Source organism: Arachis ipaensis, chromosome B10 (genome assembly GCF_059453495.1).
Source record: "Arachis ipaensis isolate K30076 ecotype BB chromosome B10, ASM5945349v1, whole genome shotgun sequence".
Lineage (NCBI taxonomy): Eukaryota > Viridiplantae > Streptophyta > Magnoliopsida > Fabales > Fabaceae > Arachis > Arachis ipaensis.
Window position 1 is genome coordinate 91,498,158 of NC_142435.1, and position 7,791 is coordinate 91,505,948.

General features: G+C 41.8%; 1 non-coding gene across 1 annotated transcript; it reads left to right on the forward strand.

The window, feature by feature from the left end:
- Positions 1 to 6,764: 6,764 nt before the first annotated feature.
- On the forward strand, positions 6,765 to 6,871 carry LOC148580849 (small nucleolar RNA R71). Its single transcript, XR_015896984.1, has one exon. It is a non-coding gene; the product is annotated as a small nucleolar RNA R71 (small nucleolar RNA).
- The last annotated feature ends 920 nt before the right edge of the window (positions 6,872 to 7,791 follow it).

Sequence of the window (7,791 nt, forward strand, 5' to 3'; positions counted from 1 at the left end):
ACGTTAGGAGTGTTAAAGTTTAGTGAAAATATGAGTTCGAGAACGTTAGTGACAATCAACTTTCTCACTAACGTCCCTAAGTAAAAGCCACATTAACTTCAACGTTAGTGGCACAAACGTTGCCACTAACATCGCCTCTAAGTCCTTCGCACACGTTATTGAGACTTAACATTCCCAATAACTTTGAAAAGCCCCCTCTGTTCCCACGTGAGAGCCCACATTAACTTAGTTAACGTGGCTCTTTAACGTGGGCTTGCCATCCTTCGAGAATGTTAGTGATACTCAACATTGTCACTAACGTTCCAAGGTGCCCCTATGTCTCACGTTAGAGTCCACGTTAACTAGGTTAACGTGGCTTCTGACGTGGCCATGCTTAGCCATCCCCAACGTTAGTGACAATGTTGAGTGTCACTAACGTTGGGCATTCTTTCACTCATCAACGTTAGCTTCCACGTTAACTAAGTTAACGTGGCTCCTTGGGGGGTTGTGTGGTTGCTTCCAAGGTTAGTGACAATGTTGGGTGTCACTAACGTTGTCGACCACTCTTGCTTCTTACGTTAGCTCCCACGTTAACCAAGTTAACGTGGGAGTTAACGTGGTATGTTTCTCCTTAGGCCAACGTTAGTGACAATGTTAAATGTCACTAACGTTGGCGTTTCTCCCCCTTTCTAACGTTAGAGGCCACGTTAACTAAGTTAACGTGGACTCTAACGTGGCCACTTATGAGCATTTGCCAACGTTAGTGACAATGTTAAGTGTCACTAACGTTGGCTCAACTTCCCCTCTCCACGTTAGAGTTCACGTTAACTTAGTTAACGTGACTCTTAACGTGGTCAACGATGGCTTCGAGAGCGTAATTGGCAATCACTTTTCTCATTAACTTTGCAAGTTACCTCCCATTCCTTGCTTCCTTTGGTCCTGAAATCAAGCAATAGAGCGCATCAAAGTTCTAGTCTAAGTCATGGGCAATGCAGCATACAATTTGTCACTAAACTCATGCAAAATGCTCATGAAATAATGTAAAATGCACAATGTATGCTTGAATCAAGATGTAAGTGAATATCTACCCAAAACTAGCTTATTTCCTAAGAGAATGCATGAAACTAACCTAAAAACAGTAAAGAAAAGGTCAGTGAAACTGGCCAAGATGCCCTGGCATCACAACACCAAACTTAAAGCTTGCTTGTCCCTAAGCAAGTACTGGAACAAGAGAATGATGAATGGAATGCCAAGAGCAATGAGTCATTCTTGTGGAAGTCATATCACTGATTTTATGGTGGTTTCATGCATAGCAACTTAGGTTCATTCCTTTACTAGCTTTCAGACCTTTATCATGTCCTAAAACACTCACTTTGCTTACATCCCATGAGACTTTTATTCATTGATCCCTTTATTGTCATTTCAGAGCTTATTGGTGTTCTTAGGCTAAGTGCTCTGTGAGGGGGCAACTTTTTAAGATAAGCTTTCAGCCAACACTCCCGAACCAGTTGGTTCAAGGTGCTAGGTGTTGAAGCACCCCTAAGGACTTACTCCCTCAAGTCTCTCCCCTATACATACACACCACAGGCATATAGTTCATTTATTTTCCTTCTTGAGACCTTGGTGTCCAGCACCTCTTTGGGTTACTAAGTGCTCTGTAGTGAGGGTTACTCTTGATAATGGACTTTCTGCTGATAATCCCGGGTTAGTTAACCCAAGTTACCAAGTGATAAAGCACCCCTAAGAGCTTATTCATCCAAGTAGATCCCTCACACAGGAACACCACAGACACATATCTTAAGATAAAAACCATTGGTGCCTAGCCTTATTGCTTACTCTTTTTCTTTTGTTTTTCCACTTTCATTATTCTTTTCTCTTTCTCTTATTAGGATCTTGTCATATACTTAGTCTCATGAGTATATTCAAAGCAAAGTATTCAGGCCAGATAGTTGTCATCCCACCTTATGGTTGAACCAACTTAGCTAACTTATGATCATACCACAAACTCATGAATGTACTCCATAGTATGAACTCTACTCTGGTCTTTTGAAACATAGACATTCTCTCTTCATTTGATTTAAAGGGACAAGCATACAAGTAAGTTAAGTAAGTATGCAATGACATAAAGACTAGCAAACATAGACCTTCTTCAATACCAAAGACTTAAAAGACAGAATTGAAAAAGGTTTAAACATAACATGGAAGCAAGTTCTATTTCATACAAGATCTTCCTTATTTAAAACATAGAGAAAGGTGGAATAAAGAAGGAACTCCACCACCTTTTACTATTGTGGATGTCCATGCTCTTTTCCTTGCTTGTCCTCCTTGTTTCCTCTTGCATTTCCTCGCATCTGTGCCAATCTTGCTTGCTTCCAATCCTCAAGTGCCTTCCTCACTGACTCATGACTCTCTTCCACCCATTGTCTTTCCTTTCGTGCTAATTCATCCTTCATTTCTTCATACCTGGCTATTCATGGATGCAATGTTGGTAGCTGTCCCACTAAGTAGCCGAGCCTGGCTTGAGTGTTTATGTGATGTCCTGTTTCGCTCATGTAAACTCCTTCTGCGAATGCCCTTTGCTCATCCAATAGTTCTGCCTGTTCTATTTGTCTTCGATGCATCTCATGTATGTGTGCCCCTTAATGTGTTTGGATGTTGATTAGCCTCTGGATGGATTCTTGTTGCTCGTTTTGCCTTTGTTCCATCCTGTTGAATATTTCTCCCCATTGTTGTCCTTGACTTAGTTACTGTTCCATCATTTGCCTTTGCCACTCACCTTGCTGAGTCATCCATCTTGAGAGTGCTTCCTCTTGCTGCCCCATCATCTGTAGTTGAAGCTCTTTCTGTGCTCCTTGGCTTTCCAAATATTGTCTAGACAAGCCATCAATGGCTTCCTGCAATTGGTGCATGTCCAAGGTCTGTTGTGCTTGACCCTCTAAGACTTGTCCTTCCACTACTTGAGGGGTTGTCCTCTTCCTTTGCTTCCGCTGAGGCAAAGGGGATGCTGCAGCATTCATCCTTCGTACAGTTATTGGGATGCCTTCCTTTATCCACATGGGGTTTTCATCTTCAAAAACCACCCCAGCTTTCTTGCATATTCGGTAAATAGTGCTGGGGTAACCTAACGTTCCTCTTGAGTCACTTTTCTCTGCCATCTTTCTAATACCTTCAGCTATGAGTTCATGAACCTTGATTTCTCCTCCCTTCAGTATATAGTGCACCATTGTGGCTCTCTTGACATTCACCTCCGAGTTATTTGCCGCTGGGAGAATAGACCTTCTCACTAGCTCAAACTACCCCTTGGCTTTAGGAGTGAGATCTATTCTCTTGATGAACTTTGGTTTATTTCCTGCAACCCTTTCCCAGTCAGCTCCTGGTACACAAATATCTTGCAGAATCTGGTCATAATTGGGGTTGTCTAATCTTGAGTGATAGCTTTCTTCTTCAAACTGTATAGACCGTAGCTTCAATGCCCTCATGACGCTCATGGGACTAAAGTCCACCATCTTTCCTCTCACAAAGATTGTATAGGACTCATCCTTCTTATCATATCGAACCGCATTTGCTTAAAATTCTCTTATGAGGTTTGCATTCACCTTAATGACCGGGTCAGTGAGGAGCTCCCATCTTCTCCTTTCTATCTTCTCTGTGATTTCGGGGCACTCAGTCTTTTTAACTTGAAATCCCAGCTCATAAATGATTTCCTTATCAACCATCCACCCGTATTGCAATGCATGATGCAAGCTTCTAAATCTCTTCTCATCATATGGGTGTTCTTCCATGGGTTCCTTTTCCTTCCTTCTTTTAGAGCCCGAAGACGCCATGAATGACAGTTAATATGTGAAGGTGGCAAAGTTATGGAGATTTTTGGTTGTTTAGGGTTTTATTGCAATGAAGAGAGTGAGGTGGGAAAAAGGTTTTTAATGGGGTAAGGAGTGTCTTGTACCGAAATGGAGAGTGGTGAAGAGTGGGTAATGACAATGAAGGTGGGTACGGAACAAGGGTCGTTTATATAGAGAAGTTGTGAGAGAATGGAGGGTGTGGATTGATGGGGTGGTTACTTGATGGACGGTTGGGGTGATGCATGGATAAAAGACAAGGATCATCACTTTATGAATGAGATTGCTTGGTCTTTTAGGGGTCCCATTTTTCCAATGTTGTATGGCAACATTTTCCAATGCATTCCCTTTTCGGAACAAGTGTGTAGTCCCTCCTTTAGTGGTGTCCGAACCTTCTTTGTTTAACTGTCCAATCACTCCCCTTTTCCTTTTTCCTATAAAGATTTAAAATAAGGAAATTAATATCATAAAAATCAAACTCTACGGCTAGAGAAGAAAAAAAAAGAGTTTGTTTATTTATGAACTTCAACTAACTAACTACTTGTGTATCCTTATAGGCAGATTGATGGCACCATGGGGTGACACCAAACTTAGTTTGGAGCACTGTGATCAAAAGTTTTGTTCAAAGCTCCAAGAGTTCTGCTTTGAACACCAAACTTGTTCTTCACTATATACTGCATGATAAATATTTCACCAAGTGTTTGTCAAGTTTAGGTTGAAATTCATAAACATTGATTTATTCAATATTTTAAAAACATATAAAACATGGGTTGCCTCCCATGAAGCGCTTCTTTAGCGTCACTAGCTTGACGTTTTTCCCTCATCACGGTGGTTGGTAGTGCTTAAAGTCCTCCCCTCTTGCTGTGGACTTATATCCATTGGTTGGATCAATGATCTCCACATGTTCCAGGGAAAGAACTCTGTTGATAGTGAAGACCTTAGGTAACTGAGATGGTACAGTGGGGAGATTAGGGGGAATATCTCGGAAGTAAGCTGAGACAACTCTATCCCCTGGAGAGAAGTCTTCCGTAGGGATCTTCTTGTTCCTCCACCTCCTTGGTACCATCTTCTTTGTTTCTTTTGAGGTTGCTTTCCCCTTGGTGACCTCTTTTTCTAAAGGAGTTGTGATGCTGTTTTCACCTACCTCTAGAGGTTTAGGTTCCTCCAACTTTTCCTTGAGCTGTGGCAATTGCTGTTTTCCTTGTTTATCAATTAAGGAGATCTCAGAATGAACTGGCTGTGCTTCAATGCTTGTTTCCTCTTTCAGTGTCTCATTATCATCTGTGCTTAGTTCCTTGTCCTCTTGATCTATTTCTTGTGAGAGTTTGAAAACATTGAAGCTGAGTCATTCATCATGGATTCTCAATATTAGCTCTCCTTTCTCCACATCGATAAGTGCTCTGGCCGTAGCTAGGAATGGTCTTCCCAATATGATTGGGTGAGTGTGACTCTCTTCCATGTCCAGGATGACAAAGTCTGTTGGGAGAAAATATTTCCCAACCTTTAGCAACACATTTTCCACCACTCCTATTGCTTGCTTTTAAGTTTTGTCAGCCAGTCTGATGATTACATCTGTGGGCATTATCTCATTGATCTGCAGCCTCTTCACTAGGGATAAGGGCAGTAAGTTGATGTTGGCCCCCAAATCACATAGTGCTCTATCGAACATAGTTTCACCTATGGCACAAAGGGATGTGAAAACTCCTTGGGTCTCTTCTTTTTGTAGGCAACTCAGGTTGAATAAGGGCACTACATTCCTTGTTCATCACTATAGTCTGGCCTCCTTTGAGTGAGCTTTTCCTGGGAAGAAGTTCCTTCATATACTTGATGAATGCGGGCATTTGTTGAATTGCCTTGATGAATGGTATGTTTACATGCAGAGATGCAAACAAGTCTAGGAACCTTGAGTATATTCTCTTTCCCACATGACCATTGAGCAGTTGAGGAAAGGGTGCATAGAGCTTCAGCAGCTCTTGTTGTGAGATTTCTGGTTCTTGGTGATCTCTATCCTCCTCCTTTGTTGAGTTACCTTCAGGTTGTTCGAAAAGTTTGCCTTGCTTATCTTCAGTCTCTTGATCACTTGTAGTGACCATTTTGTAATCTTCCCATCTTACTTTCTTTGCTTCTCCTTTGGGGTTTTTCTCTGTGTCACTTGGGAAGCCATCAGTAGGTTTGGAAATCTTCTCAGTTAAACATCCCACTTGGAATTCCAGCTTCCTAATGGTCTCTCCCTGGTTCTTAATATTGGCTCGCACCTCCTCTTTGAACACCTTATTTTCTTGAATCTCTAGGCATATTCCTTCAAGTAAGGTTTCAATCTTAGAGAGCTTGTCATCAATTGATGGTTGATTTGGAGCAGATGTGCTGTTTTAGTTTTGATAGACTTGTGGATAAGTGTTGTTGTGGAGGTGTTGAGATGTCCTCTGTGTGAATTATTGGTGAGCTGCATTGTTGTTGGAGTTGTAACGTCTCTGGTCTTGGTTTTGATCTTGCTGACTTTCCCACCCAAAATTTGGGTGGTTTCTCCATCCAGTGTTGTAGGTCTTGGAGTATGGATCATAGTTTTGCCTTGGTGAATTCCCAATGTAGTTGGCTTGCTCCTGACTACCCTCTGCTTCTTCATTCACTCCTTTATGGGTTTTTGATGAAGTGGAGATTGCTGCTACTTGTTTCATCTCCATCTTCTTGGTGAGGTCAGCCAGCTGCTGGGTAATGAGCTTGTTTTGGGCCAACAGAGCATCTACATTGTTTAGCTCCATTACTCCTCTTGTGTTCCCTCTTTCGGAAGCATAGAAGTAGTCATTCTCTGCTACTGTTTCAATAACATCTATGGCTTCCTCAATAGTCTTCTTCTTGTTCAAAGATGCTCCGGATGAATGGTCTACGACCTTCTTTGACTCATAAGAGAGCCCTTCGTAGAAAATGTGCAGCTGCACCTATTCATTGAACATATCTGGTGGGCACCTCCTTGTTAGGTCTTTAAACCTCTCCCATGCTTCATATAGAGTCTCACCATCTTGTTGCCTGAAAGTTTGGACCTCAGCTCTCAGCCTATTGATTCGTTGAGGAGGGTAAAATCTTGCTAAGAATTTGTTCACCACGTCTTCCCAAGTTGTCAAGCTTTCCCTTGGGAAAGATTCCAGCCACTTGGCTGCCTTGTCCCTGAGTGAGAATGGAAATAAGAGCAGTCTATAGGCGTCAGGATGAACACCATTAGACTTCACTGTGTCACATATTCTCAGGAAGGTGGTTAAATGTTGATTGGGGTCTTCTTGAATACCTCCTCCAAACGAACAGTTGTTCTGAACAAGGGTGATGAGCTGTGGTTTAAGTTCAAAGTTGTTGGCATGGATTGTTGGCTTTTGGATGCTACTTCCATAATTGCCTGGGTTTGGATTGATGTAAGAGCCCAAAACTCTTCTATCCTCCACAGCATGATTTGCTCTACCTCCTCCCCCATGGTTGTGATCCTCTTCTTCATGATGGTTTTCGATGTTGTCTTCCATGTTTGGTTCAAAGAATTCCTCCTCTTCCTCAGCACCAACCACTTTCTTTCCTCTTGCCTCCCTCCTTAATCTAAGGAAGGTCCTCTCAGGTTCATAATCGAAGGAAGTTGAAGCTCCGCTTCTTCTCCCTGTCATACAACCATCAAGTGCAAGCAAGAAAAGATATGTGCAGAAAGTATTTTTGTCAGAACTACTGTTAGTTGTGGGTGATGCAATATATCAAACAGTTAGTGGGTTAGCAAACAGAATTGAAAATAACAAAGAAAAACAAAAGAGTAGAGGGGGGAGGGAAGAAGTTTAACTAAAACAGAAAGTAAATCACTCAAACAGAAAATGAAATTCACAAAATAAAAATGCTCAATCTAGTGATCTTCCAATTTAATCATTGTTGATGCACAATCAATCCCCGGCAACGGCGCCATAAACTTGATGCGGGTGAAAACTGTCTCTCAACAAATTTCCTTTGG